The sequence below is a fragment of the Triturus cristatus genome, chromosome 12 (genome assembly GCF_964204655.1).
Source record: "Triturus cristatus chromosome 12, aTriCri1.1, whole genome shotgun sequence".
NCBI lineage: Eukaryota > Metazoa > Chordata > Amphibia > Caudata > Salamandridae > Triturus > Triturus cristatus.
In genome coordinates, this window is record NC_140595.1 from 597985264 (window position 1) to 598006544 (window position 21281).

Here is a 21281-nt window from a genome sequence, read left to right on the forward strand (position 1 = left end):
CCTTCGTACAATATCCTTGAAGTTTTATCAAAGTGAAAAAGACTCTGATGCTAGTTAACTTTGGTGCACAAACATTATTCTATGAAAGCTGTCTCCTGTATATCTTATATGGGTAGTCTTCGACCCTAGCATTCAATGTTTTAATTGGTATGGATAGTGAGATGTATGATTAGCATGAATGAAGTATGCTTGTGATATGATTGTGTGTGAGAATTAATGTTATTGTTTGAATTGCTTAAAGTATTCTGTCATCAGCAGTGTTTGTCTCTATTTGATGTATCTTGGATAAGAATCTTCTGGTATATGTGTATGCGAAATTCAATATCTGTATTCTAAAATAGGGAGATATTTTATGCTATATTAGCCAATAAATATTATTTTTTCAAATAGTCCATTCAGTGGCACAAATTATTGATTGTATGGCTCGAGTGTTACTATCCAAGTATACACTTTCAGGAGTGACAGCTTTGTTAAATTATTGAGCTGGCAATCCTACCTACAGCCTCGATTCCACGATTCGGGGCTCCAGCGCTTCACTGGGCACTGTCTTGAGTGGTCTGAGGGGGACCAAACCATGTGCCAAGCTGTCTTTATTTCTCTGCTCTGGCACCGCCAATCATGGCCACGTGGCCTCCGATCTCCGCTCAAGGCCACCAGTCTCTAATGACTTTCCTCCTCCTCCATGAAGAGGTCATCTGCACCAATGACGTGGCATCTCTGTTGCACTGGGTGGCACCGCCAGGGACATGGAGCTGTTTCGAGGGCTCTCACACCGTAAGGGGTCAAATTCCAGTGCACTGCATTGCCGCCACCATCTTGCGCCACACGCTTCCAAATCTCTGCATGTGGGACTCTCACGGTGTCAGTGCACACATGTCGGCTCCACTCTTTGCCTCCTTCACACTGCAGGGCTTCTGCTCCTATCAGCTACATTTTGGGGCCCGAAGCCAGCTAAAACAGCTAATGATTGCGACAGGCGGCTGGAGGAGCCGCACAACATGTCCTACACGGTTGCCATCTTGGCCCCACTCGTAGACTGCCTAAATGTAGGTTCTGAACCTCACAGAATTGGGAATTCTTTGGAGTTTTACATCCAGTAAATCCCATTCTGTGAAGTTTAACTGATAATTGCACGGTACTGGTGTGATGTTACCACAAGGTATCATAAATGTAACATACTGAGTTTAAACCTTGACAAGAGCATGCAACTTGTATTTTGGACCTTGGTGGAAGACATTACAAGAAAGAAGTCAAAAGGAAAGGGTAAAGTAAAAAAGAACCTTGGAGTCAAGCCCTCCAGATGGATTGTAATGAGCATATTAAAGGGGGCACTTGAACTCCCATAGTGGTACCGCTGCAAAAAACAACCATACAGTTTCATTTTGGTAAAAAAAACTTAATCTGAGGCACACAAGGTAAAAAGAGAGAAAGGCTCATCATGTTCCAGTTTGGCCTAGTAGGAAACGTTGCTATATTTTACATGTACACGGATCTTTCCTAAAGTTGCCTTCACTTTCCACATCTACTTTTGACACACATTTCAATTCATGAAACTTTGGGTTTGTTTCCTGGAAACACTGACCTTGCTTACACAAATCAACTTCGCAAGAACACTATCATATTGCCTTGGGATTGTGTACACGGCCACAAGTACGTTGTGCAAATGTGTTTATTATTTATGTGCATATGGCGACACAGCTATCTATAGAATACAAATAAAGGCAGCCCGATCACAATCTCGGCCGAAGCCAAAGTTGCCTTTTTCTATATATAAATAGATGTTTCGGGTATAGTCAGAAGAGGCACTTCTGCTGACGTCAAGAGGTCCCTACATGCTGAGGCTTTTCACCCAGCATCTAACTGACATCTCCATGCGGGGTGTCCAGTTCATGATCAAGACAGGGTTCTACATTCTACGCACCAGGTAAGGGGGTTAGATCATCCAGTAATGGGTTTCTTGGCAGAACAGACACACACACCCTACAAACGTAAGTTAGGGATATGCATAGTAGGAGTACGCCGAACTGTTATATTGTACTATATGCTTGCATATATACGCTGTCTTAGCATGATGGTGCAACTTTTTGTTCTGTTCACTGTCCTGAAGTTTATTATAATTTTAATCTTCTTCTGTCTATTGATCAGTGCAGCACATATTTTCTATACAAGTATCACTTAGGTTCAATAAACATTGAAAACGTCCCTTTGTGTATCCTTTGTATATGTCTTTGAGCAAAAGAAAGCACGAGTGTATGAGCGAAAGGTTCTAGGTCTGTCACCAAGGTTCCTGAGGGAACAGGGTTGTCATGTTCAGTGGTTGCCAGAACTGTTTGAACCCTGTCTAGGTTTAGGGGGCTTATGCTGGCACGGTGAGATAGCTGGTCCAAGTAACAACATATCCTGCAGGGGTACACTGAATCAGCCTAGCACCATTCCAAAGTGTATGCCGTCCACAAACGCTCACTTCTTACTGATTAGTGGAAACTACACAACACATGAATTAGTGACTTGTGTAGATAACTGTCCACATTTTAACAAGGAGGCTCGTTTTTGTTTGACTAATTCTGTGTCACTGCTTTTCAGCTCTTTAGTCACAGAGACTACACAACAGAATAGATGTAAGGTTACTCCTTTGTTCAAGATTTAAGACCAGGTGTTTAAAAAGCTGGTCACAGAAATACTGGTCATAAACTGTGGCCAGAAATGTAGTGGCCAGTAAAGAATTTTAAGAATAGACCCATAGGTCAGTTCCTAAAATTCTGAATTAATTTGACCTATCTCATGAATATTAATGAGGTAAGTCTCAAATTGCTACTCACTGCAATTGGATCACAACACAGATATGAGTCACTATGTATGTGATCGCCTTTAAATAAAGGAACTTTTTTCTAAATGCAGCGCATTTTTCTTAAACCAGTCTGCGCTTAAAAAGAAAAACATTTGTTTGTTTTTTTGAGTGTTAGTAGTGGTCACATGGACCACTGCCTATGGCCCAATAAAACTTTTTTCTTTAATTCACAAAAGGGGAAAGGACTCATAAGGGAACCCTTCCCTTTTTGCCAAATGAGGATACCACCTCCTTTGATGTCTCAGTAACTTTTCAATGTTTAACCCCTTCAGTGCCCGCCCCTTTCCCCGCCCAGTGCCGGCCGTTGCATTAGCGGGCGGGGTCTATGACGAGCTGGACTCGTCATGGGCACAGCGCCACCGCGGCCCATGACGAGTCCAGCTCGTCATGGGCACTGAAGGGGTTAAAACCAGATTTCTGTTGCAAAACATTGATACATTGCATAGCAATTCGGTATTCGAAGTGATGCCAACTTAACTGATTTAATGAGATTCTATCTCAGGACCGGAGGCTCAGATTATGCTTTTATCTCTCTTCGCTTTATTCTTAATAAATTTCACAGCAGTCATTTAGACCAACTGAAGAAAAAACATTAACTCCCATGAACCATAGAGAGGTCATCATAACATAGTCCTTTCATAGTGTCCATGACTCTGTAGCATAAAGCCCCTTCACGCTGTTCTCACCTCTTTCTTCACCTGATATCACTGTCTTATTATTGTGCTATATTCTTCCCCGTGGGGGCGCGTATATCGCGGTGCCTGGGGGGTGGGGGGGATGTGTTTGTTGTTTACTAGTATTGATTTGCGGCATTACGTAGTTTTGCTTTACAGATCCCTCTGCCGGTGGCGGGACCGCTTTCGCGCTCCTTACGTGGCCGGTGCCCATTACTGCAGCGGTGCACTGATTGCCCGCTAGGTGGCACTGCTCCGTCTAGTCAGCTTCTGTCAAGCGTGTCTCCTGAGTTCAAAGAGACGGCGCCACAGGAGCCTCTTCGATCGGAGCCTTGCCCGCTGTCACGGTGAACGCCCGGCTGGGCCGGGTCTGTATATCCCGCATCTGTGCTTTGATTTTAACGCCCCGGCAGGGGTCCGTATTGCAGGGTATTTTACCTGCATTTTACACCATTAGGTGTACTGTGCACAGCATCGCTTACAGGCATTTTCGAGTGCACACCCGGACAGCGAAGCCCGGCCAGTACTCTGAGGGCTATTGTGCGCTGGGTTTCGTGTGCTCCAATTGTAGGTCTCTGGCCTACCCATACTGGTTCCTGGGTTCCGCAGTGTCTGATTACGCGCAGCTGCGCTGCAACTTCTCCTCTAGTCTAACGGATAACCTGACCTTTGCATTAGCTATGGAGGCGCAGGATGGGGTTTACGAGGAGGAAGATTCCCAAACATTTATGCAGTGGGATGATGATTTTTTTGATGCGGTCGACTCCTCTATTTATAGGGTGGTCAATGAGGTTGTGGCCCCTATGGAACAACCTTTGGCAGACAGAATTGTGAGCGAGTGCGCAAAATTGGCGCTGGCCCAAGCAGGGCCCTCTGCCCCCATACCTGACCCCCCCTAAGAAGAAGTGTGCAGAAGGGGTAGACAAAGACGCGTTTGAGTACCTCAAAAGCCCACTCTCGATGGCAAGGTCGCGTGTACCCCCGAATTAGATGGCCACCTTTCTGGCGAAATATATGAAGGACCCACGCAAGGGCACAGACAGATCCTGGTGCTCCTATCAGGATAAGCTCCTGGACGCCATTAGTCCCATGACCAAAATATTGGATATGGCGGAGGAAGCCAAGGCGTCTGGTTCCCTTATCTCCCCTGAGGTGTTGTCTAATTGGGCTCAATGTGCCATAATTTTTATGGGCAATGCGAATGTGCGCTCTCAACTGAGCGTCGCCGCTCTGGTTAATAAAGTTGGATCCCAAGCTCGGGGACTTGGCTTCCTCGGAAGCAGGCGCAGTGGCCCAGGGAGGCCTCTTTGGACATCCTTTTGTAAAGGAACTCAAAAAGTTTGTGGCGACCTTTACCTCTTTAGATAAGGCGCAGTCCAACATAAAGAGAGTGTTTCACCAGTGTGTTTTCCACGGGGCCGGTCGAGGCAGGGGCTCCGGACGTGACCAATATAATACCAGCACCAACTTCAACAACTTCTACCCCACAAGAGGCCAGCGCTTCAGAGGCCATGGTGGCTTCAAGAACAGCTCTGGAGAAGGCAATTCAAATGGTGAGTGTCTTACCTTTCTGCCAGGTGTGCATTGGGGGTAATTTGGCGGGTTTTTAAGCCTCTTGGGCTTCCATTACCTCAGATGCATGGGTTCTGCAAACAGTGCAGGGGTTCCGCATAGAGTTTTACGACCACCGTCGACAAGAATGTCACCCTTGTCCCATTTGTCTTACGGCCTGCAATGCAAAGCTTATCGACGAGGAGGTCAAACAATCTCCTGCTCAAGGGAGCCATCTGTCAATCAGTCCTGCATCTCAAGGGTTTCCTAAGCAATGTCTTTGTAGTGGACAAAGCCGACGGAGGACGTCGCCCGGTTATCAGTCTCTGGGAATTCAACAGGTGGTTGGTGTATCGCCATTTCAAAAAGGAGGGGATTCACCTCCTGTTGGACATTCTTCAACCATCAGACTGGATGGTGCGGCTGGACTTAAAGGTCGCCTACTTGGTGGTCCCGATTCATCCTCCTCACCGTCAATTCCTGCAGTTCCTGTGCAGAAGGCAGCTCCAACAGGCAGTGGATCTACTGCAGGGCTGGGGTTTGTCACCAACAAGAAAAAGTCAGTCCTCAGCCCTTCTCAGAAGGTAGTCTTCCTTGGGTTCATCCTGGACTCGGTTCAATCAGTTTTAAGTCTGCCATCAAGGAAGATGGCAAAAATCCGTCACAAATTGCGGCAGACCATTTCAAAGCGCCGCTCATCGCTCCGGCAAATTGCCCGGCTGGTAGCCTCCTCTCCTCCTCCATCCAGGCAATTTTCCCAGGTTCCCTGAACTACTGAGCCCTCCAGCAGCTGAAGGCACATCACTTACGGAGAGGTCTGACGTACAATCAGCTGGTGCCACTCACCGGAGAAGCGAGGGAGGAAATCACTTGGTGGCTGGCCCACATGGAGGCGTGGAACGGTCGGGCGATCTTTGGCTCCTACATCCGACACCAGCAGGTCCGGTTGGGGCGCCCGTTGTGGGGAATTCTCCACTGGAGGAGGCTGGTCATTAATTAAATCATTAAGTTATTTATTTATTTTTATTTATAAAGTTTTATATAGCGCAAACGTGAACAAAAATTGGTTGAGGTAGTATACATACATTCAAAATGTCAATTCGTACAATAGGAATAGAAGATATATGATTAACAAACATACAGGACCATGATACTGTAGGACGTAGAACAATGTACAGTTAAAGAACCTTAGATGAGTGTGCTAGCAAACATACATATTATAACTATGATCGGATCCCAGTGGATAAGTGGATAAGAGGTGTATAGATAAACCCAAGAGACCCACCACTAGCTAAGCTTTACACTACATACAGGAATTGAACAGTAAGGGTAGTGATATTCATCATACATAATAAGTACTCAATCGTTCCACTTGAAGTCGGCAAAAGTATTCCAATCATAAAGATGACTCAGTGACATCATAGAAATGAGACTTATGGTATGTATTTGTTCATTAGTAGTGTTTTTACTTCTTTTTTGAAGGCGGTAAGGGAAGTGATTCCACGAACTGCTGGAGGTAGGGAGTTCCAGATCCTTGGTGCGATCCCTGAAAAAGCTCTACAGCCGGTTCTCTTCTTATGGAAGGATTGGGGTTTCAGAAGGAGGGTGCTTGCACTTCGAAGTCGTCTGCAGCCTTCAGACATTTCCAACTTTAAAGCCAGATAACTAGGCGTATTGTTGTGAATTGCTTTGTGTGTCATGCAGGCCACTTTAAGGTGTATTCTTGCCTCGTAGGGCAGCCAATTCAAGGCTTTCAAGGTTGGAGAGATGTGACATTTTCTCTTGGTTCCAGATACCAGTCTAGCCGCAGAATTCAATGCTGCTCTTAGCGGAGCCAGCTTGTATTTAGGAAGATCACAGAGGGTGGTGCTCCCGTAATCTAAACTGAGTAACACAAGGGCTTGTACTGCCATTTTTAGATCAGCTTGAGGGAGGAAGGGTTTGTGTTTCCTTAGTATACTCAGCTTGTAATTAGCTCCCTTGGAGGCATTAGAGATGTGCGACTGCATATTCAGATGTTTGTCTAAGGTGATTCCTTGTGATTTTGCTGAGTCAATGATGAGGGGGACGCAGCCAAAGGAGGCTAGGTGTTTTAACCATAAGTCTAACTTTGGTGTGTGGCTCGGTGGCGAGATAAGGATGAATTCCATTTTTTTAGTATTCAGCATGAGGTGGTTGTTAGTGAGCCAGCTTTGCGTGTTCAGTAGAATAGAGTTGAGGGCAATGACATCTTCTGGCGAGGTGATTTTCAGATACAAGCAACCTCTTCAAATAAATTGCTTGGAACTCCTGGCGGGTTCCTTCCTTGGACCAGGGACAAGGTTCAATCCTGTGTCCTCCTCAAGATGGACTACATTTCGGAGGTCCGTTACGACAATCATCTGGGAGGCTCCCGGGCCCTGGTGAACCTCGCAAAAGATTTTTGGAATTTTTGCCTGGACCATCACATCTCGGTGACAGCGGAATATCTTTTGGGACAGGCAAACCAGGTGACGGACTGGCACTCGAGACACCTACACGTTTCCAGTCTATGGAAATTGGACTCACAGGTCTTCCAGTGCCTGTCAGATCTGTGTGACCCGTTCACAGTCGACCTTTTCGCATCAAGCCTTGACTATCAGGTGACGCGGTTATTCAGTTCTTCAGCTGGAGGCCGGACCCACTGGCAGCGGCTACGGACGCGTTCCTCCAGGATTGGAGTCAGGAAAAGGGTTATGCCTTTCCACCGTTCTCAATGATCACAAGGGCAGCGGCCCAGATCTGCCGACAGGTGGCGGAGGTGGTCATGGTGACTCCCCTTTGGAGGTCTCAAGTGTCCTTAATAGAATTGAAACTTACCTTTCACGATGAGAGGCACATTTCGATTCTGTGTGAAAAACAAGTTCCTTCATGTGCGTTTCGGCTTGTGCCAAATTAACGACTGCCTGCCAAAATGGTCAAGGAAACCTTTGTGTCCTAAATGCAGGCTTTTTTATCTACACAAAGAAAGTCTGACTCACAGCGTATCAACTTGTCCTGAGTTGCTGACTGAGCACAAGGCTTTGTTGCACACCTTTTTAATCAGAATGGCATCAGAACCGGCCGTCATGCCCTACTCTTCTGTCTAAAAGGTGAATGTCCCCAAGTGGTTGAGGCCTTCATAATATTTATCATAAAAGGCAATGGGCTGCTCTCAGATAAAGGTTTAGATGCTGCTTTGTGAAGGAAGAACAAACAATAGCTCCACTCTGAAGCTGTTCAATGATTCCAATGATTCACCGTGGCATTCATTTAGCAGCTTTTGAACAGTTACTTCAGCACTTTATTCTAGATATAATGGAAGCGACAGTACAGGTCATGATTTGGAACAACAAGGTGCAAAGGAATATGAGGGAACACTATTGAGGAATATTCTGATCTGACACTTAATATTATCTTTCAATTTTTATTGCGAATTTTGCACCAACTGGAAAGTGTTAGATACAATGATAATTGTAGCTGTTATAATTGAGGGGGGTTGAGTAATTGTTTTAAGCTTGAAGTCTTTTTCTTCCAGTTTAGTTAATGTTATCTTGTCACACCTGCACTTTAGGTTTGGTATTATGGAAGAGACAGTGTAAGACAATAGGTACCAACATGGTACAGGAGAATATGAGGTGATACTGCTCTCCATAAGAGTTTTCCCCTTCCTGTTTCTCCTTTATGCTATCCTTGCACTTTTAGCACATCTTGCGCTCCCACATTTGCACTACATATCAGGTTCTATGTGCAGATCATTGTCAGATAAGGTTATCTGCAGATCTCACAGGTTCAGGAGGGTTGAGTAAATGTTTTTTTTTTAGTTTGATGTGTTGTTCTTCCAATTGTAATACATTTTATCTTGTCACATCTGCACGTTATACCTGGTATAAGAGGCGGTGTATGACAATAGGCAACAATGTGGAGGGTTGAGTAAATGTTTTTTTAGCTTGATGTCTTTTTCTTCCATTTTTAGTAAATGTTATTTTGTGACACCTGCACAATATATCTGGTTTTATGGAAGTGGTATTGTAATACAGGACGGGGATGCAATATAACCAAGATAAGATGGGATTATATTGCTTTTCTGAACGAGGTTATTGTTTTAATTCTTTTCAAACTTTTTAAAGGGATTGTTTTGTGAGGGAAACATCGTTTACAACGCGGGGATTACATCGCGATGCCATTACATTGCGGTTTTTACAACGCAAGTCGTTACAACGACTTGCGCTAGATGGCGCTCTAGGACAAGGAATAGTATGATTTACTATCCAACACCTTCCCTACTGTACGTAGACTGGAGTTGGAATAGTAAATTATACTACTCCTAAGTCCAGCGCCCTCCAACGCAAGTCGTTGTAACGACTTGCGTTGTCAAAACCGCGATGTAATGTACCGCGATGTAAATGTATGCGTTGTAACGTCATACATTCGTTTTGTGATGTGTAATTTATGGTTTTAATTAACCCAAATAAAATTGACTTGACTTGAAGTCAATCAAGCAATCAATAAGGGGAATTATAAGCGCGCTACTCACCCGTGAGGGTCTCAAAGTGCTGAAGGGGGGTCCGCAGGTCTGTTTAGCCGAAGAGCCAGAACTTGAGAGTCTTCCTGAAGGTGTTCAGGGAGGGGGCGCATCTGATATCTGCCGGTAGCTCGTTCCAGGTCTTGGCCGCAATGTGGGAGAAGGATCTTCTGCCTGCTCTGGCTCTGTAGATGCGCGGAGTTTCGGCCAGTGCGAGGTTGGAAGATCAGAGGTTTCTTTTGGGTACCTGGAAGTTGATGAAGTGACGCCTACAACAAGCCCCCTCCAGATACCAAATCGGTATCCATTCACAATAGCATTTTAGGAGTCAGAATCTGAAAAGACATTTTTATGGTTGCAAAGCCAAATTGGAGAGCTTGAGACTGAAAAATGCTTAGTTAATCTGACCAGTAGTACATTTGGAGATCGACAGCAAATATGTCCAGGTTACATTCTGGAAACCCATCCAAGAGTAAGACAATATAAAACCTCATCTACAGAGAAAATCTGGTAAGCCACCCCCGTACTAGATAATGCTTCCCCAAAACAGTACCCACTTGGGACACTTTTCCTCCAGGTCACCGCAAACAACCTATCTCAAATGATAATGTAGTTCAAGTCCACAAAGCATCATAAAAGCAGCTTTCAGACATCATTGTAACAAATGTTCTCTTCTTAAATGCCTGGTGCCTGCGGATCCATGCATTGTTCACACAGGGTGTCTGTCCTCACTCTTAAATCAGGCCACACACCCATTCTGAAAAAGTCAACCCTTTGATCTATCTAACCTGTTAGCTAACTTCCCACCTCTTACCAATGTACCAGGACTAGAGAAAGCCGTTAATCTCAGTCCTAACACAATTCATGAGGCCCACCACCACAATCTAGTCATCCTAGAACACCTCAATCTTTTGGTTGACATCTGTACAACAAAGACTTAGGAGAACATCGGCAACCGTCACCGGCGATTCTTATAATTAATCAACATCTTCACAGACAATTCATGCCAAAGCCTTGACTTAGGGCTCATTCAAGTACCAATCCTAAAATTAACCACGTACTAGCCTCTGTCCAAATCTGACTACACAAATGCTTTTCAGCTTGACTGACAAATTCACCACAAAGAGGGTAGCCAAATGAAGCCGCACCCCTGACTCCTGAATGGGAAACATTAACAACTTATACACTGCAGATGTTCTACACACCTTTTCTTATATGTCTTTCATTCTTCAAGGCACTCTGTAAAATATCTTGGATTGCCAATGTAACCAACCATCACCCTTAAAGTGATGTCCCCGCTCATCAAAATGAAAGCCAAATAAACCAACTCAATAACGAATTATCTCTAAAGTTTTGTCTTATGAAGTTTTGAAGCAGAGCAATCAAGCAGCATTGGGAGATGTCATGCCTTCCCAGCACTGAATGACTTACCATCCATTACAATACCACAAACTGAGCATCTTTAGAGCAAACAAGCACTTGCTTACTCATCCAAAGAACTATTTCAAGCTTATAAGAAAATGATCACTTAATCTATAGAAGCACCACACCTGACCAAGCGTTCATGATTGTTTGATGAAGTAATTTCCTTCAGTGATGAAATGGTCTCACTTTTGGCCAGACTTGCTGATACTCTTATACCTCTAAACGATGGGAGTGCCCAGTGTCCGACTAGTCATCTTGAATAACAAAGTATTCGTCTCATGACAGATTGTTGCCATGACAATTAATAACCAAAACCCTCCACTTCACACACAGATGGCTCCAGAGCAAAACTTATTAGACCCTGACAGTCTGTTATTGAACTGATTACACAAGGATTGCCGGGGACTCCCTGTTGTCACCATTGATTACACAGAAATTAAAACATACCACTGTAACCCTGGAACCGAGAACCAGAATGGCAGTTCAGATATCCTGGCAAAGTTCAGGCCAAACACAACTTCCAATTCACTAAAGAAATCTTTGAAATGGTGTTCACCACTGAACGTGTTACCCAACTCTAACTAATAAACCTCCTCAGTGACTTTCATTCTGGGTGTGGATTCTGTGAAGATACGAAAACCATCTTAATGATCATCAGAGAAGAACTACTCACCGCCAGATACCAGGGCGTAGAATTTGCCTTGATACTCCTCAACCTACTTGAGGCCTTTGACATGGGTGAGCACGATATTCTTGTCACCTGTTAGAAGTCTGCATGAGGAACTTAGGGGTAAGTGCTACACTGATTCAGGTCATGCCTGTCCAGCCAAATGAAGTAGGTAAAACCGGGGCCCTTTCTCTTTTAAAAAAATGCTAGGTGGCCTGCTGTGTGTCCTAGGAATTCTCTTTTCACCAGTCTTCTTCAATGCTCATAGGGCAACTCCAATAGCCTTCGTGTACAACCACAACGAAGGCCATCAATGTATCCAGAATCCACATAAACGTACATGAGGGCAAGGGATTTGTTTCACCTGCAAGGATGGGTCAATCTTGGCTCCATCTTAAAGGACCAAAAACTAGATTATCCGCCTGATATAAGGCTCAGAAACATGATGGACATCCCCGTCTGCCTTATTCCAAGTGCATTATATCATATGGCACTTATAAGGCAGACAGGATATCCGTCACATTTGTAAAGGAGTAAGCCGTCCGCCATCTCAAAAGTAGGCCACATGCTTTTAGAACCCAGACACCCCCCCTTTGCCCAAACTTGACTAACTTGTCTGTCATGGGTCTACCGCTGCCCTACATCTTCAAGCAAAATCTGATACTTAGCGGTCATCTCAGAAGTGTCACCCATTTCACAATTAAATTATGTGGCCTACTCTGTTTTACTACCGTTGCCAACTTTGTGGAAAACTGGTTTGTCTTTCGTCCTAGCAATGGCCATCAAGATTGGGTGACCAGATGACCTGAATTACCACTCACCGTCCCGGTTTTCTTAAGTGTGTAGTAGCATCCTGGCACTCTTTGCTGTTTTAAATACCAAGCACCGTTTTTTGAGAGGCCCAGATGAGCATGAATGTTTACATTTCCACTGGCCAACTCTCATTTGATTTACACTGTGGACGAAAGGTTATTTTTGGTAGAGGAGTCTCCTGCTGTGCTACTAGCATCCCCCTGGCTGCACTGCAGGTTGCAATGAGGGGTGAATCGTCGCCTGACAAGAGATACTAGCCAATGTGCAGGCTCACCTGCGGACTTAATCATAGAAAGCGGGAAAGGTCATATAAAATGTTTTTGTGTCTTTTCGTCATTCACCTTTTTAAAACCAAGCAGTGTTTAAGGTCATACAGCTTTTAGTACACATTTCTTTGTGATGACTATAGCAAGCGAGGGAAAGGTGAAGTCATTTTCTTTTTTTATTTTGTTCCGTATATAACAAATGTAAATGTTTTCAAATAATTTAAGGATCAAGTGTAAAGCCCTCCACCACGTTTCTGCTTCCTTGGACTTGTTAAAGTTTTTAAAACAGAATACAGCACGAAACCTGTGAAATTGATTTTTCGAAGGTATCTCCAACCTGTCTCATGTCTGTGCAAGCAGAAACCTTGGCATCTTGGGTCCTGCCAGTGCCCAACTTATGTCCACAAGCACTAGATCCATGCCACATTTTTAAGGTATCTCTATAAAATAGGTGTACATAAAATTAATTCAAATTGAACCTATTTACTTAACTAGTGGTTATCCTGAAAATATGGATTGGGTCCAGCCCTCCTTGACTTATGGAGGGGCAGACACTTGACTTATGTCAACAAGTTTGTCTATGTCCATGCTATGTGGTATTATTTAGTCATATGTCTATGCCCACAGCATGTGCTGTGTTTTTGTTATGAATATCTGGTCACCCTATATCAAGCTGTAACTACTACTAGGGTCTATGCAGATGTCTCAACAATTGAAACAATGAGCAAGCATCAAATAGCCTCAAACTCTGGAGTCTGTCTGATCTTCGATTTAAAAGAAATAACAGCATCTTACCTGCGGTCCCCTGGTTATCATTTAGGCACAGAGCTAAAGTCAACCTTTTTGGTTGTGTGCATCCTTGCACTGGGCAACCGATTCTAACTGCCAATCCCATTCCTCCTCACTAGACACCTACGGTCGGCCTCCCCAAACCGCCTCTCACTGCTCCCTACAAGATACAAACGCCTCAGCGAAGAACGCTGCCCTCAATAGGTGAAACCATTTACTTCTCCTTTTCTTTCCCTCTAACCCTTGAAGCAAAGTTCTGAAAATAACTTAAACATTTGAAAAGCCAGCACTTCTGGGAAGCTTATGGGTGACTTGCGCCTGATTATGAACTCTTTCGCTGATCCTACTCTGTTCTCCCTCCTTCCTAAGCACCTAGGAGACAATCATGTTAGTTGCTTGCTTTCTAGATCTTCGATCTGGACTGTTTCCATTGGAACAGGACCATGGCAGAGCTTCATATAGTTGGTCCATGGCTGTAGTGATGCAGTGAGCAGAAAAATACAGATAGATGCGGCACAGAGACGTTGCCATGGCTACCATAAATTCAAGTAACCCTCCCATCACTTGTTTGTTTTTCTTGGCACTACAGATGCAACATAAAATATAACAAATAAAATAAAGAGAACTAGTGCGACCAGCTGCAGAGTTGACGAATTGGGCCAGAGGCTGGTCAAAGGAAAGAACGACGAGGGAATAAAAAGAAAGAGTGGATCAAAGGCACTAAAACAGTAGGGGGGAATTGCGTGCTCACAAGAGCAACTGCATGACAAAAATAATAAACTAAAATATGAGTTGTAGAAATATGAAGGGAAAGAAAGAGCAACCCGAGAAGAGGGTGTCTGGGATTTCAGTTTTCTCTCTGCCAGCAGGCGCTGAGCACCAATAACCACCTCTCTGGGAATAACAGCTGTTTATTGATTTCAGACAAGGATTTTCTTGAGTTTTATTATTTCATTCCTTTCCTGAGGCTGAAGCAGAAAGACAGATGTATCCGACGAGAAGCTGCAGAATTTGTGTGGCAGCGGTCGGTGGGAAGCTGGTTTAATAGTTTCAGGATTAGATGTACCACCGGCACCGATGGAGAATGTAAGCGTGAAGCAACTTTGGTCTGCAGTGAGACTGGCTTCAGGAGTGACCAGCGGTAACTGTGATAACACCCTATCACTGTATACTAGTTGGACAGTAAATATACATAGGCTGGAAGTGTTGCGGTCACATCTGTCTGAACCTGCGTTCTTTTGTCCTGAAGGGACGTGGTATATTATGACCGCCAGTGCTGCTTCTGTATATAATATGGTGAGAGGAGTCACAACTGTAAGGGGTCGGTCACTTCTTCCTTGAAGTCAGGACTTGCTTCAGCGCCCCCATGTGGCCAACTGCTCTGCTACTCTTTTCTGGGTAGGTCACTGGAAACAGGATGCAGTTTAAGGCAGTCACTTCCTGGGTGATGTGATTCAACAGGGGTTACTGCGACTTCGGAGCACGTAGGTGCTAGGAGCAGTGGGGATTGTCGCTAGATTAGACCGATGAGGCATTTAGCAATAGCCTAGGGGTCCTTAGATGAAGTCCTGACAGTTTGCTAACTGCAGAGGTGAATGTTCATTCTCTTCCATAACTCTCAGAGCTGGTGGTAAGGAATGCTAATTATTGGCAGTTGCCTAGGGTGCCCTGAACAGACGAGCTCCAGATTGCTCGCAAATTTATTAACCTGGCCCCATTTTAAAGTACGAGATCAACAAAACCTCTTTTTCTTAGGTAGTAAAAACATTTGCACTAGCCCTGCTAACATCCCAAAGTTGGCATCGAGTCACAGGGACTGCAGTAGGCAATTCCAAAGAGCTGATTAGGGGGTGCCCATTTACCATGAAAGGATCATCCTCTAAAATTGTTGTTTCTTTCCAGAGGCCAATTTTATTCTTAGAGACCCATCTTATGGTTCTGATTGATTAGTTGATTGGTAGGGCAACAAGAGTTATGATAGAAAGGTATATACTCAGCCATACAGGGCTTTGCAGAGGCAGGGAAATCTATAGTACAAATGGCAAACTCTACTTAAAAAGTGAGTCACGGATGCCAGACCATTGGGGGTGAGGTGGCCGGGAGGCCGACCATATAACTTCTGTAGCTGGTCTTGTGTCAATTTGATCAAGATTAGTTGCTAACCCATATTTCTCCATTGTTTAGTCATTGTGTGTGCTTGCTTGTTTCTTCGTTCATTTTAGACTTTTATATCACAGGGTCCATTGTGCACATACCTAGATGCATGGGCCTGACTTACAGCTGGGAAGTAACAGAAAATCCTGTGATTTGTGGAGCAATTGATAAATGCGAAGGAGCACCACTAGATGAATTTCCTCCACCATAGTAATTGCATGGTGGAAGTATATCTGCCAGTGTATTCTCCTTAGGAATTAGCACTTGCTCCCCAAATTGCAGCATTTCTCAGTCTCTACATTTTATACATAAATTGTTGCTCGAGATGTTGCAATACTCAGTACATGAAGACAATATGATCTTCAATAATTGTCCAGTTTTCTCTCCTGTGGAGTGCCCCGACAACCTGAATCTTACCTTGTCTATGGATTGCAAGTGTCTTTAGTGTCATCTCTAGACTTCTACTACTCATTGCAACCTTCAGCACAGCACTGAAGACAGCTGAGTGGTAGAGGTCCAACAAAAGTTAGTAAAGACCATCTGCTCCAACAAGGCAATGGCTGTCTTTCTGTTTCCATGAGTGTCATTTCAAAGATTTTCTCCAGTGTAGGTAGAATTTTCTAATAGAATTTAAGCCCTTCTTCCTCTGGATATACTGATCTCCCCCTCTTCCTTATAGGCTTCTCCCCTCTGTGCTCATTGTTGCTATCTTTCACCTGTGTTCTCTCCCTCGTGTTGCATCACCCCATCTGCCTTGCTGCTTCAACCCACACCCCCTCACCATCCCGCTCCTCCATTTCTTGTGAAGAAAAGGCATAATATTATTGCAGTCGCAATCAATAACAAACAACAGTATTGATTACATAGGTACGGTTCTAATTTAATGCAAGTACTTTCGTCATCATTCACCCACCTAGCCCCCCAAAAAACAACCTCCTCATGGTGACCCTTTATGGTTCCCTGTACGTTCACCATTGGAAAAAGAGCACTTTCATACTACTTTTTTTTTTTTTGTAATCTACTGATCCGTCTTAGATCAGCACTTAAAAAAAAATGTAGTTGCGTACATGCATGCATGCTGAACACATGCAAGTACCTACAAAATGAGGTTGTGGCCATGTCATTTCATTTTTTTTTGCCATGATGCACAGCAGAAGCTATGCCTTAGAGCAGAGGTCTTCAAACTGGGGGGTAGCCCCCCTAGGGGGGCCTCAAGTGATCCCAGGGGGGGTGCCAGGGTCTGGCCAGAAGAAACATTATGCTTTGTTTTCAGCCGAAAAAAATGAGCGGCAGTAAGCACGTCTGTAATGGACTATCAGTACCATCCTTTGCCATTTAAATCCTGGCTGGGAGAAGGTGTCAAAAGGGAAAGGACTTCAAGTTTTCTCCCAAACCCCCACTATCATTTCAAATAATCACACTGTGGATACTTTTACACATTAGTAAGGCCTGCCTCACCAGAATAGTATGTTTGGAAAACATGTATTGTTTGCATTTCTAAAACAGTGGCAGAACTTAGCTGCAGTGTTTAAATAAGTCTAGACATATTTAAATATTGCAAGTTTAATAGCATAACTGTGAAAATATTTGAGGGGGAGAGGGGGGCCGGCGATTTTTTTTTTCAACACTGGGGGGGGGGGGGGGGGGGGGGGGGCGCCGAATTAAAAAGTTTGAAGACCAATCCCTTAGAGCATGGGTACTCACAAACATTTTCCCAGGGGCCAAAAAGTTTAGTCTCTGGTGGTGTGGCTGAGGGCTGCACTGATGCAAGCAGTGTGGCGGTTGTGGCAAGGGTTTAACACTGGTGTTGGGGAAGCAAAGCATGTTCATCTAGTGGCTGAACTGCACAATGTGAAACCAGAAAATCTGGGATCAATCTCGGTTTCGCTACTTGGCCAAATTGTGTATCCTAGGCAATCCATTTAGTTCACATTCCCTCTTTTTTGTTCATTTTCACATGTAAGAGGAAATAGAAATACATGACTTCAGGCTGTGTGCTGTACAAAACGTTCTCCTATGTTTCATTCAATAAACAATAATGTAGTTCATCTATGATAAATAGCATGCCAGCCCACCCAACGGGTGCACATAACAACTGACTTGCCTCTTAGTTCACTATTGGCATTGTCAGGGTGGGGAAAAGCATGAATATTTCTAAATTCATGTCTGAAAACTATCACTTAAAGTCCTAAATAAACTTTAAAAATAAAATACTCCTATATGCACTGACATGATGTACTACGGTGAAACGATTCTTCATGTTAATGAAATACACTTTTTGAACTTTGAAAAGACTATCATATTTTTACACGTTTGCTGCAAGATTTCTTTAAAAAGGAAGGTGTTCCTAAAGTTAAGCGGTTCAGGACACCCTAGTTATTTCCTTTCTTTACCTTCAATTATCCATGAAATAGATGTTCCCCATTTATTTACCATACTTTTCATGTTAGTGCTGAGTCGAGTAAACGGCAGCCCAGAGCAGCTCTTGACCATGGCAGCAGCATTTCAAGCTCAGAAGAGCTGCGTGCGGCCCAGGGATGTACTTTGAGTTTTACTGGCTTAGAGCATGGCTATAAAAACGGCCAAAACCTATGGGTCTTATAGGCGAGACATACTAGCTTTGTCAATACTTGTTTTTTTGGGGGGAAGGGGGGGAGCGGGGGAATGTATTTTTATTTTTAAAACTGAACAAACAGCAATGTACAATTTTGCATGAGATCTCCACAAGACATAATCACAAACCAATACATATATTTTCCCGCCGTCACCAGGCCGTCCCACCCCCCCTTCCCCATGATTCACGTAGACCATTAATCTCCATACGTGTCGTTTCTCTACGGTCATGTGTAAGCACATGGAGTCCGGGAACAGTGGTGTCTGAGCCTCACCAGTAATCACAAGGGCATCGCTTCGTCGGGTCCTTGGGTCGGAGACCCTTGTGTGATATGTGTCGCGGACTGTTGCGTATCACCACCCACGTCAAGTCCGAAGTGTCATCTCCAGGGGTCCCAGATTTTGTGGAATTTCCTGGGGCACCCTCTGCTGCGGTATGTGATCTGTTCGGCTATCATGTACATGTCCATACCTCTCGTCCATTCCTGAATAGGTTTATCGGCCACCCTCCATTTACTGGCAATATCTCTTTTCGCGACCACCAACCCCAGGGAAGCAAAGACCAGTTGCGTTCTGGTGATGTCAACTTCTCTTGGTATCACAAGTATCACAAACTTGGGTTCCATTGGTAACATCACCCCCAGGACAGTTCCTAGTAGTCCCACCACCTGTCCCCAGAATGGCTAAAGTTCAGGACACGCTCAAACTGTATGAAAGAAATTACTGTTGGCCATGGCGCAGGCCACGCAAAGTGGAGACTCTGCCCTCCCCATCCTATGCAGTTTGTCTCTGTCGTAGTATGTCCGATGAAGTATCTTCAACTGAATGAGCCGGAGTCTTGCCTGTATGGCGACTTCCCTGGAGTGCATTAACGCCACCTCCCAGTCTATGTCCTCCATGGCCCCCACCTCACTCTCCCATCGTGACAGAAGTCTCACCAGCTCATCAGGAATATTGTTGTTAATGGTTCTGAATGTAAAATGAAACTGCCTTTTGGGCGAGCTCCTCTTGTAGGATCCTACCCTCCAAAGGCGCATATTCTGGAAGTTGGTCACACAAGACATTTTCTGCCTGCTATGCGTGGCACAGTTGTACGTATTTAAGGAACTGTGAGTCAATCATATTGCATTCTTGTAGAAGCTTGGCCCACGTTTTGAGGTCTCCTTTCTCAACTATGTTACTTATCATGGAAATCCCAAGGAGATGCCAGGCCTCGTAACCCAGTGAGCTTGCATAGTTCCCTTAAGTGAGTCCCCTCCCAGAATGGGGTGGCTTTCGTCACCCGCCCTGTCCAGCCCATGATCTTGGTAGCCGTCGTCCACGCCATCAGGGTCACCTGAATCGCAGGCAGCAGGCAAGAACCGCACTTCCCTCCGTATAGATAGTGCAGGTGCGTATGGGGTTACATGACCTCCCTCTCAAGCCGCTATGTAGGTGTTGTCTATGTTTGTGTATCCATTCGTTTATGGATATCAAGTGAGATGCCCAGTAATAAGCTCCAATGTCGGGGACGGTGAGCCCTCCGTTGTAGGGATTGCATTGCAGTGTTTTTAGTGCAATTCTGGGGTGGCCCGCTTGCCACAGTAGTGATTGGTGTTTGCAAGAAATCGCTGTGAAGACGGCATGGGGAAGGGGTTGGTACGAGTTTTGGAGGGCATAAAGAAGTTGAGGCAGGATAATCATTTTTTAAAAATAGCCGCACGGCCAAGTAGGGTAAGGGGGAGGTCTCTCCATCGTTTCACGTCCCATTTAAAATTAGTGAGGACCGATCCTAGATTTTCCCTTCTACACACCTCCAGATTGGGAGGGATGAAGATGCCCAGTAATTTAAAGCCACTTTGCAGCACTGGAAGGTCCCCTGGCAGGGGGCAGTCTATTTGTGCTGTGGTCGGGCAGAAGAGTGTGGACTTGTTCCAGTTTATTTTATATACTGAATGGCTGCCATAGTCAGTGATCAGTTCAAATAGGGCCGGGATGATCGTAGCCGGGTGGGAGCTATACATCAGGATGTCATCGACATAAAGAGAGATCTTCTCCTCTTCAGTGTCCGTGGGTGCAATTTAAAAAACCACGGATGGAGTGGTGCACTCGTATCGCACATGCCAGGGGTTCAAGGGTAAGCGCGAAATTAAGAGGGGAAAGGGGGTATCCCTGAAGCATTTCCCTCTCGATACAGAAGGGTGCCGAGCACCATCCGTTGATTCGCATCGGCTGGTTGTAGAGAAGTGCCACTCAGCTACGGAATTTTGACTCTGTAGGGAGTGGGGTGAGAGGGACCACAGGAAACAATGTTTCCATACACATTCTTTTTATTGTATTCTGATTTCAGGTATCTCTCTGGGGTTGGTAAATCTCACAAGTCAGGTCAAATAAACAAAAAATGGTTGGAGATAGTCTCTTCCTTCTTCTCCTCAGGGGTCTTCTCCAGCTCTTCAGGTCTTGTTATGTTCCCGGGCTTTGGGCTTCTCGCTCTCTCTCTCTTTTGGGTGGAGATGCGGGGAAGGAAAAGAAAACAGATTGGGGTTAAAACCGGGCTCTCGGATTACCCTTGTGCTTTTAGTGCTACCGTCACCACGTAGTGGGGGAGGGGAACCGTGAGGGATTATCGCATGCTCGGGCAGACCTACCCAGTGTTCTCTAACTCCCAGTGTCTCCACACCACCCCTACCAAAACGATCCCCTGAGCGATACTCGCCTTAGGCCACGACCCGTGTCCAGGGATGTGGCGTAGGGACCCGGGCGTCGTCTCTCTTCGGCAGCCCGCCAGGTTTGAGCGCTGTATAACAGATGCTCCTCTGATTCTCCGCCTCTCCGTCTTGCTCGTCTTCCTCCTCCTTGCCACTCACTTCCATCTTCTCGGTTCGCCTCCTTCCGCCCTTCTCCGTTCGCCTCCTTCCGTCCTTTTGTCCTTCTCCATTCGCCTCCTTCCGTCCTTCTCCGTTCGCCTCCTTCCGTCATT